The following is an 11,398-nucleotide window of genomic DNA, read 5'->3' on the forward strand; positions in this document are numbered from 1 at the left end:
AGTTAAGATTATGACTGTTATTTTTGTGTGAACCAAAGGATACTTCACCTCTCAACGCTGGCAATGATACGGTACTAAGAATATTAAGACATCCCCCTAACCCTCCATTCTGGGTAGATATTTTGTTCTTGATGCCCAAATTGTAGCAATGTTTTGGGGTTTCTTTCTCCACACCTGTCAAGGGCATGCCTTGATTAAATACGGCTCTGTTGCCACAATCTTTGTTCAGGAGCTAAGGCTCCAGAAAAGACAATGAATGTGTAGTTTCTGTGCTGAGATCTCAAATGTTGTATTAAATTAATATGGTTTAATTTTAAGTTAGATGACTGTGTGGGGGAGAATATGTAAGTTGTTAGGAATTGATTGTTTTGAGTGGTATCAAGATATCACTTCGTTTGCCCCTTTGTGTTTTGTGAAAATCTTGAGGGGTGGTGGTGGCAGCAGCAGCTGCTTCCCATGGTCCCAATTTATCCCCTAGAGTCAGTGTATAGATCAAGGGGATTTCCCCCTTGTTTACTACTGAAAGTCATGGAGAGAACTTCCTAGGTATTTTTAAGATAAAGGAAAAAGAAATACAATGTTAATGAAATACTAGGGCACCAGCCTTTGTGGAGAATAAAAATGAATGGGCACTTGATCAACATCCCCTGCTAATCATGTAGTACAAGTGCAGTATTGAGCAAATATACACACTCAGCTTAGAGCAGGGACACGCAAACATTGCCGCACTTGCCAGAAGCCCTGGGACTCCATCTGCTTTTCACGAAATGGAGAAGGCTGCAGACTACCCTTGGCTCAATGCATGCTGGGACCGCTCCTCTGCACGGAAGATGAACGTGTCTGCAAGCCCTATTGTAAAACTCATTGGGCTGCACTTTAACCAACCCACGGGCTGCACTTTGGCCATCTGAGCAGGTCCTGTGCCATTTGCAATTGGTAGATTAACAAATCATACCTAAGAAAATGTCCTTCTAACAATCCCAGTGCAGATGTTATTTCTTTGGAGAAACCTGTATAATCCTTAACATTGGCAATAAACATAGGCTGTTACAAAAATTGAGAAGGAAGGTAGATTTAAGCTCAGATAATCAAAAGAGAAGAATAGCATGCATGAAAAGGCTATACTGGGCCAATTTCATACCTGTTGTAATGCCATTGGCTGCAGTGGCCTTACACGAGTAGTGCATCGGGCCCATTATATGGCAAGGCCTCCCCCCTCAAATTGTCTTGCCATATGAAACTTTTACTGCAGCTGTTGCTGCTTCAGTAAATAGATATGGATCAACTGCCTCAGTGAAGGGTGTGAGTCCTGCAGATTAACTTTGCTTGAATTCCATGACAGTGTTTGTGAATCACAATGGTTTGTACTGACGTTCTCAGTGCGCTCTAATGCAAAGCTTACCTTTGACGATATTGAATGTGATGTATCTATAGAGAAGTACTTCCTTGCCTTATGTAAGGATTGTAAACTTATTTAAATTATGTAGACAAATCAAAGTGGCATTGCTTAACCTTCTAGCAGGTGTATTAACCAGGTTAAATGGCAAAGATGCAAAACTTAGGTCACTTTGAAAATTTAAACCAAAGTTCCTTATAGAAATAGGCAATTGTGGATTTGAAAATTGGTCATTCCCTGTTTACATATAAAAAGTTCAGCGCTGAGATCATTAGGAAATAAGTAATTCTGACATGCAGACCTTATTGGTGCAGTTTTAAATAGTTTTGTGCACCAAAACCAGACTGAACTGATAAGAGCACATACCAAACCTATCTTATTATTGAAAGCTTAGGTTTTATTTTTGTATATTAGAATGTTATCACTATTACATAACATACTCAGGACAAAGAACTTTGCTCAGGGAATATACCATGTAATGTTATTTTTTCTTTACAGAATAGTCTACAGGCCTGCTTACTCAGAACAAAACCAAATAGACTTCGACCTTTATATCTCTAAGTATTATATACTGATAATAATAACTACCTCTGAGTTGACATATACCTACATCTCTGATAATCAGATATCAACATTGTATTATGATTTCCTGTGAAAATAAGTGATAAAGCAGTATTCCTGTACTGGTTGCTTATGTGAATATTGGTGACTTTACATCCACAGGGTCTGATTTTCAGATATGCTGAGCAGCTGCAGCTCCCATTGACTTCCAATGGCAGTTATAGGTGCTCGGCCCTTCTGGAAAAAAGGTATCAAGCCCACTTCGTTTACATAGGTGACAATAAAATTATTATTCTGTTTACAGCAAAAGGCTACCTCATACTTATTGCATAAACACACCTTTGTGCTGCTCTGGCCTTAACGGTGGCTGTTGATCCTATGGTACATACCTTTTTATCTGTACTATATATGTAAATTCACCACTGCATACTTTCTGGCAAATGCTTGTGTAAAATGAAGCATCCATTTGAAATTGTGAGAAGTCTCCAAACATTTCTTTACAGTTTTGTGGGGTATTTTTTATTTTTGGGAGGGGAGGGGGGGATCAAAAGGATTATGGGCACTGTTCACAAAAACAAAACAAAAGACAGCTAACTAAAGAACTCCAGAGTTGTGATAAGTAACCACTGTAATTAGCACTGGATTGCAGTAGAAAATCTGATTTTCATCCCCAATTACTCAGATTAAATTAGCCACTTCAAGTGAATAAGAGAAGGAGCTTTAAAGGTCCTTGGAAATCCTATACATTTATAGGGCAGGCCCACTTTTTGGGGTCCTCCTATTGTTTCTTCACTTTTGATGATGGAGTGAAGTGTATTCTCCATTTAAGAACCCATAATAGCAGCAGCCTTGATTCCCATATCCTTGACTAAATGTGCCAGAAAATCTCACAATGGAACCAGTCCACACAGTTGTATTAAAATAGTTTCTGAGAGGGAAGTACTCCTAGCCTCCCCACATTATGGGAGATGAAATTTAAAAGATGGGGAATTCCCCCTCCCCCCATCCAAAACAACATACTGGATTCTATTTCATCTCAGAAGACATTCTGGGATGATTTTTCCTCCCCCAATAAAAGCTAAAACAAGGTGCACACTTGCATACTGAAAAGATTAAACCATTTGTTTTATAAAAAGAGCCCATTTTGGGAGGGGAGAATCAAGGGGGGATTTTTGTTGTACTTGTTGAATTTGGCATCTTTAGCTTCCAAAATGTTCTGCTTTTAATCAGCTTTTTGGGATTGCCAAACATCATATGTTTTGATCCTAACTCCTCCCCCTTTTTTGGCTCAATTTTATTTTGCACCAGTGCTATCCCAGAGTTACTGCTTAGTTATACTTAGTTTTGTGAATAGAGCCCAATAAAAGTGTTTATAGATCTTGTAACATTCTTGTAAGAAGAATTATAAAAGGGCATGGGAAATCTCATTAAGTCTTAAAATTAATTTAAATTAATTTATCTGTAAGAAAATGTTTATCATAAAATATATATGTGTATTTCCCTGTGCTGGATTTAAAAGTAATTGGGAAAGATATGTACATGTGCAGATGCACTGATTTTAATTTTCTAGGTATCTTAATGAGATTTGATTATTTGTTTTAGATCCAAGCAAAGCCTTGTTAAATGCATCAGACCTTATTTTGCTTACTACCAATAGCCTCTTTAAGATATGTTGGTTGTGTTACCTCTGTCATAATTGTTGACTGGTGAGGTTGATCTGTGAACACACATTTCTGTTTTATACTTAAACAGGGCTGCAAGTTAATGACTCTGGTAGAATTTTTATGAAAATATTGGAAAGTCCCAAGATATTTACTACCACTGTCAGTAAACCAAATGTCAGAGTAACTAGCTTTTAAAAGGATGATGGTTTTGACTACCTCTTGGATTACTATTTAAGCAACAACTGGTTGACAAACATCACCTGACTGGGTTTAACTAGTATGTGTTGCTCATGGTAATAACAATAACCATACTAGAGACCAAAGTGAACACTGATTTCTATATGTCTTTAATACTGTGTCTTATCTAGTGGTTTTAAATTATCCTCTGTAGTATAGATTACCTCATTGTCCATTTTGACTTGTATGTTGTTTACAAGGTGAAATAAAAATCACTTGAATTGTATTTTTTTTAAAGACAGTGAATTGAAGTTTTAAAGGTCATTTCACCTGTTTACTGTCTTCTTAATGGACTAAAGCACTGATTGCCTTTCTACATATCATGTATTTTATATTCTCATTTCATTGCCTAATGTCTTTTTATTTCTGTCAATCATGGATATTGTGAGGTTTTAAAAAAATTACTTGATTAAAAAATAAAACATATAACGTTGACATTTACAGTGGACTTTGGAAATTTTCTTTGAATTGCCTGGTTGAAAGATAAAGGATAATGCCCCTACACCACTTATTCATACTTAAACACAGTTAGCACTTTTCAGTAGATTATGTTCAGAAAAGGGCATTTCAGTTATGTACATTGTTGCTTATTCCGAACTAAGCCCTGTAAATGGATAATTGTACTTTTGTGCCAGATCATCAGGGCTGCATAAATTACCCCAAAAGCTGTGTCCAGCTGTCAAAGAGTATCACTTTTGAAATTGGTTGATTTTAGGCATCCTTTGGCCATTAAGAATGGTCATACATTCAAGTTATTCAGAAACTTAGGGACAAAAAATGTCTGTTTTTGTATTTCATTCCCACGCCGCCTTCATCAGTAACTCCTCAATAACTTCTGCATCTTTGTTCCCATCTGTTTCAAAGGAATTTAAAATTTGAAATGTACAATTTTTTAAATGAAATACCATCACTTATAAATTATCCACCACTAGCTAAAAAACTTAACATTCCAAATCTAAATTTAGCATAATATCATGTAAATTGATTTATGAAATCCTGGTGCCATTGAATTTAGTTTCCCCCTGTGTGTGTGTGTGTGTGTGTGTGTGTGTGTGTGTGTGTGTGTGTGTGTGTGTGTGTGTGTGTGTGTGTGTGTGTGTGTGTGTACACACACACACACACACACAGAGGGGTTTGGTTTTTTAAAAATCTGATTATATGTTAAATTCCAAATATGTGCCCTTATACTTACGCACATATATAATGGTTTTAATTTTCAGTACATTCTATAGAAAACAGAATGGTTTAATACATTTGGATGGTTCCACATAAGGGCTCCCACCCACCCCCTCTAACAGTGTCTGTCAAGGATTACTTTTTACAAGTAGATTTACATTGACACATGATGTGCATTTTCAGCTATCACGAGTAACTGTGATCTAGTTTCTGGTTTTATGCAGGAAATTTTATCTGAGATTTAAAGGCAAACATCCCAAGTCCCCTAACTGTAATACTCATCACAAAATTACAAAGATATCACTTGTTTTAGTTTGGGACTAATATTGTGTTTCCACTGTAGCTAGTAAAGATCAATTTAAGAGGGTCTCAGTAACAAAATACCTAACCACATATCTTGTTTTTAATACTATGTTAAAATAGATTTAATGACACCACATAACCTGTGTTCTGTGATATTGGTAACAGCCACCAGAGTGGCATTATCACATCCATATTACAGAGCTTTAGCCCAATCACTACAGCAGCTCTTAATGATCAGTGGAATAGAAGCCCATGAAATGAAAGCAACTTTTTCAGAATGGAAGCAATCTTAGGGTTTCTCACACCTCAATGCGAATCAAGAGTGATGCTATTGATTCAGGACCAATGAGAATATCGACACACCTGGTATTCAACCAACCTGAGTAGTCAATAGACAGTAATGTGCGCTAACATTTTATTTATCGCTGATCAACCTAAGGTGAGTCTCAGAAGTGATGCGCTCAAAACTCCAGGGAGGTGAACCCAACACTCTACCGTTCAGGAGCATTCCTCAGCAGCTAGAAAAACTGAAGACATTTAGCAGCAGCAGCAGCAGAGCTTTGCTATAACTTGAGCTGAAGCTAGATAAGAGACCCACTGTCCTTGCTTGGACAAGCCCCTCATGTTGAGAGTCACTACACGGAGATATTAAGGATGCCCTATTAACGTGCGCTATTGTGGAGGGATGGAACTATCCGATTAGGGCCAAAAATGGGTACACATATTGGACTGGGAAAACTTAAATTATCAATTATATTGCCAACCCTCAAGTGTTCAAATATCATGAGTCAGGCCTCAAAAAACACCAAGGGATTTTAAAATCATAATAGGTTTTGCATTCTTTTCATTTGCATTTGGGTTTTGTGCCTTTAAGCTTCACATTTTCAAGCTTTTCTCTGTAACTTTTTGGGTTAGAAACTTTCGTTTTAAAAATAAAAGTTAAATGTTAAAGTTAAAAGTTAAAATCACATGATTCCAGGAACTGGAGATTTAAGGGAAAACACCAAATAATGTGAAAGTCAACAGTTCTATAAATAATAATACTCCCTGTCCTTATGGTTAAGGTATTGTAACCTCCTTCCAAAGTAATAATAAAAAGACACCCAAAAGACAACTCATTTTATACATATGCCTTTCAGTCACACTATAAACACTTACGTAGCAAATTGGAGAGAGAGAGAGAGAGAGTGGACAGGATTTAATTATGCCAATTTTATATCATGCAGAGATTACTTTTATTTACATCAGATAGCAGAGCAGGTGAGAAGAGCATAAGGGGAACAAGTGGGGGTAAACATCCCAGGGACAGTTACAAGAGTAGGTACTTTTTATTTCAGCTGGACATTTAAGAATGTTTAAAATCTCAATGCGCAACCAAACCCTGAAGGCAGAATCCTGTACTCTGATCTGGATGGTAGACTCACCTCTGATACACTGTTCTCACTTGCATGCTCAGACCTTCCAAGCTCCTACTGAGTGAGATTGGAATGCTACTCAGCGCCCTTCCCTCTCCCCCTCCCGACATGTATGCATAATGAAACAAGCTCTTTAACTACATGATCTCATACTACTGTTTTTAGCAAGACCCCCCACCTCAGTCAGTGCACAGGCTCGCAGGTGCTCATTCAATGAGCAGCTAGTCAATATTCTGTTTATTTTCCACACACTATTCAAACCCTACTATGAAGACAGAATTATTAATTTCCTCATGGGCTTTTCTAGGGTGCTCATTTGAGTTCTTCATAAACATTAATTTGCCTTTGGGGGAATGGGGGGGTTGGCTTTTCTCCATTTTGCAGATGAGCGCGGAGACAAGAGAGATTAAAATAAAAGAAAGGTGCTATCATTTGATGTGGCCGATTTCAGACTCCTCAAATATATTTTTTAGAATACTTTCATAGACTTTAAGGCCAGAAGGGACCATCAAGTCGATCTCCCTCTCTGGAGCCCCCAATAACATGTGTTTGACTAGCATAACTTCCAGAAAGGCATCCAGAGTTGATCTGAAGAGATCAAGAGATAGAGAATCCACCACTTTCCTTGGTAGTTTATTCCAATGGTTAAATCACCTTTACCGTTAAGAATCTGTGCCTTATTTCTAATTTGAATCAATCTTGTTTCAGCTTCCAGACATTGGTTATTGCTATGCCTTTGTCCACTATTTTAAAGAGCCCTTTAGTACCTGGTATTTTCTCCCTGAGAAGGTACTCAGACACTGTAATCAAGTCAAGTCACCTCTCAGTCTACTTTTTGATGAACTAAACAGGTTGAGCTCTTTAAGTCTCTCACTGTAAGGAATTTTCTCCAGCCCTCTAATCATTTTTGTGGCTCCTTTCTTCACACTCCAGTACTTCAACCTCCATTTTAAAATGCGGGCCTCAGAACTGATGCAGTATTCCAGCATCAATCTCATCAATGCTATCTACAGAGGTAAACTCACCTCCCATCTCCTACTTGCTATTCCCATTTAAACATCAACGGTCACATTAGACCTTTCATAACAGTATCACACTTGGCGCTCTTGTCGAGTTGTTTGTCTACTATGATCCCCAAAGTCTTTTGAGAAACACTGCCTTCCAGGATATAGTCCCCCATTCCATAGGTGTGGCTAGCACACCTTGCCCCTTATAATGCTTAGCACCATATATATTCAAGCACAGCTCCCATTGACTTCAGTTGCAGAGAAGAGGGCTCTGCACATGTGCAAATCAGGTCCCAGGGTCTCAAGCTGGGCATCATGAGGAACAGTTAGTGATCACCTGTGAAAACTGTGATTTAAGTGACTTGTCTGGTATCCCACAGGAATTCTGTAGCAGAGGTAGAGATAGAATCCAGGTCTTGAAGATCACATTCACCTGCCTTAATCATGAGACCCTCCTTTCTCTTCCTGCAGTCTCCTGCTGCATTCCCTTCAGACCTTCAAATTTACAAGATCCAGTGGTAGGAAGCTGATGCTTAGACAAATTCAGACTAGAAATAAGATGCAGATTTTTAATGAGAGTTATTAGCCATTGGGACAACTTACCTAGGGATGTGTTGGATTCTCCATCACTTGAAGTCTCTAATCAAGATGGTTGTCTAGGAGATGCTGCTGTAGATAAACCAGAAGTTATAGGCTCAGTGCCTATAATTACTGGGTTAAATTCTATTGCCTGTGTTATGCAGGAAGTCAAACTAGATTGTCAGGATTCCTTTGGCCTTAAACTCTTTGAACTGCTGATATATTTCTCCTCAAGTCACACTGTTAGGGCTAGAAGGTCAAAGACCAAGACTTCAAGCATGACTAGTAATTTTGGATGGCTCCGATTTGGGTGCCCAACTTGAAACACCTTAAAAGGGGCCCCAGTTATCAGAGTGGGGACACTCAGCGTTTTCTGAAAACCTGGCCCCTTGAAGGTGTTTTGACTCCGACACACAACAGGTTGACATACCTAAAATGACTAGTCAGTTTGAAACTGTTGGCCAAAGTTACTAGAGCAGAAAAGCAGATTAAGCCCTAGAGCACCGGGCTGGAGCACACTTTCAAAAGGCAACTATTTAGCAATATCCATGTGCAATTCTTTTTCTCCCTTTAGCCAGCAGGGGGAGGTGATGCCATGCAACACATAGCCCCACCCACCTTCCCTCACTACCCTCATCTGCCCTGTGCTGGCTTCTGTGGCACAACAGCAAAAGCTCAAATCAAACTGTCGAACTCTGGCTTCCTGGAAAGTTCACAGCCAGATGGAGTCTGAAAAAGCAGCCCTCCCTCTGGAGATGTGGGGCAAAGGGGAGGCTACCAGCATGGAGAGCTACACCTGATGAGAGCCTAGAGGAGCTTTAGTTTCAGCGCCTGGAAACAGAAGCCTGGGAAAGAACGTGGGGGAAAAAATAGCAGCAGTAGTTTTCCAGGTCTGACAGAGCAGTGGATTCCCATAATTCCCGGGAAAGAGAGGCCAGATTAAGGCAGTATGGGATCATGCCTCAGGCCCCAGCTCCTGGAGTCATGTGATTACAGACTCCCAGCTTTCATTTAAAAAAAAAGGTTTCTAGCCCTCATGGTTGCAAAGAAAGCTTGAAAACATGACCTGAGCATAACTGATTCAGTGACATCTGCCTGAGCCTGAGAGAGCTTGGAAGAATAGTTCTGGGAGGTAGCAAGTGTTCCATGCATCTCAATGGGATATTAACCCCAAGACCCAAAGGTCTGTAGGGCCCCACCAATACCATCCCAGCAGAGGGCTGTGTGTATGACAGGAAAGATCAGCAGGTCCAGCCCTCCCCCTTCACCCCAAACCCATGTACACCTGGCTGCTGAAGCAAGTACTGGGGGTGAAGGGTGTCTTTTTGCTGCCACTCTTGCCTCTGTGTCATGGTGTACCTACGGTCCTGGCTTGCTTTAATCTGACCCTGTGTGAAATAGAAATGAATACCTGTAACTTAATTATTAGAGGCCTGATTCTGATCTCATGTAAAGTGACATCAGTGGAGTTACTCCTGACCTACACCAGTGTGAGCAAGATCAGAAACAAATAGATCATATGAGCCACTAATGTGATACAGTGGCAAAAAAGGCTAATATTCTGGGGTGCATGACCAGGAGTGGCCTGTGTAAGATACGGGAGATAATTGTCCCACGCTATATAACACTGGTGGAGCCTCAGCTGGAGCATGGTGCCCACTTCAAGGAACCACACTTTGGGAAAAACGTGGACAAACTGGAAACAGTCCAAAGGAGAGCAACAAAAGTGATAAAAGGTTTAGGAAACCTGACTCTGAGGAAAGGTTAAAAAAACTGGGCATGTTACATCTGGAGAAATGATGACTCAGGGGCATCTGATAATCTTCAAATATGTTAAGGGCTATTATAAAGAAGATGATGATCAGTTGATTTCCATGTCTATTGAAGGTAGGACAAGAAGTAATGGGTTTAATCTGCAGCAAGGGTGATTTAGGTGAAATATTAGGGAAATCCTTTCTAACTATAAGGGTAGTTAAGCTTTGGAACAGGCTTCCAATGGACATTGTGGAACCCCCATCACTGGAGGTTTTTAAGAACAGGTTGGACAAACACCGGTCACGGGTGGTTTAGGAGGTTTACTTGGTCCCGTCTCAGCACAGGGAGCTGGCCTTGATGATCTCTCAAAGTCCCTTCCAGCCCTACATGTCTATGATTTGCTTTAAAATGATTTACATTTGAGTTTATCTATGGTGTAGGTAACTCTCGTTTAGACACCTGGAGGATTATTTTGATAAACCACTTGCTTTGGGGGAGAAGATTATGGGCATTTGCTGCCCTTTTTTGGGTGTGCGTCCCTTTTTGTTTGCTCACCTTTAAGTGCTCCGCTCAGCAGAATTCTGATTTAGTTTACTTTGAAAGAAAGAGACGTGATGCCAATCAGCATATAGGCCTGCAAAAAAAGCAAGCAAGGACAGAACATGTGGCCCCTTAGTGAGGATGTGCTGTAGATTTATGCACAAACCTTAAAGCAAACCACTGGGTGAGCCGGGGTGCCTGAGTTATCCTTGGCTTTACATACCATTCATTTACAAAAGGGCCCTTCTCTCCCCGCTTAAATTCATTATTGACAAAGCCCTTTGTCATCAGTGTTATACATTTCTCATTTCCAGCATCGGTGTTGTTCTCCCCCCCCCCCAAGATGTATCCAGAATATAGCGGCTTCTCCTGGGATACTCCTTTCTATTTAACTGCCTTGAGCAAAAAAAATAAAAATCACGCAATGGCAATATGAAAGCCAGCTTTCTAAAAATGGGGGCAGGGGAGGGAAAGAAAGGCTGGATTTATTTCTTGTGGTTTATGCAGACCCTATATCAACTTTTGTAGGATACTAGATAGTTCTGCTAAATCAGTCCCCAGATAAATATTCAAAGTCTAGCTTTTCCAGCACTGGTCCAGATTCAAGTCCCTCCCCCTCACCCCTGTTTGTTTTTTTACCTCTTTTGATCTGTCCACTCATAGGACTTCTCTCTGCCTCTTAAAAATCTGAGAGGGGCAATTAGCATTGATGCGATCCAAGCAGAGCTCTGCCAGGCACTGCTCAGTCTCTGGCTGTGGCATTGC

This window comes from Emydura macquarii, unplaced genomic scaffold (genome assembly GCF_026122565.2).
Source record: "Emydura macquarii macquarii isolate MOO-44397 ecotype Brisbane River unplaced genomic scaffold, CSIRO-AGI_Emac_v2 contig_1146, whole genome shotgun sequence".
NCBI lineage: Eukaryota > Metazoa > Chordata > Testudines > Chelidae > Emydura > Emydura macquarii.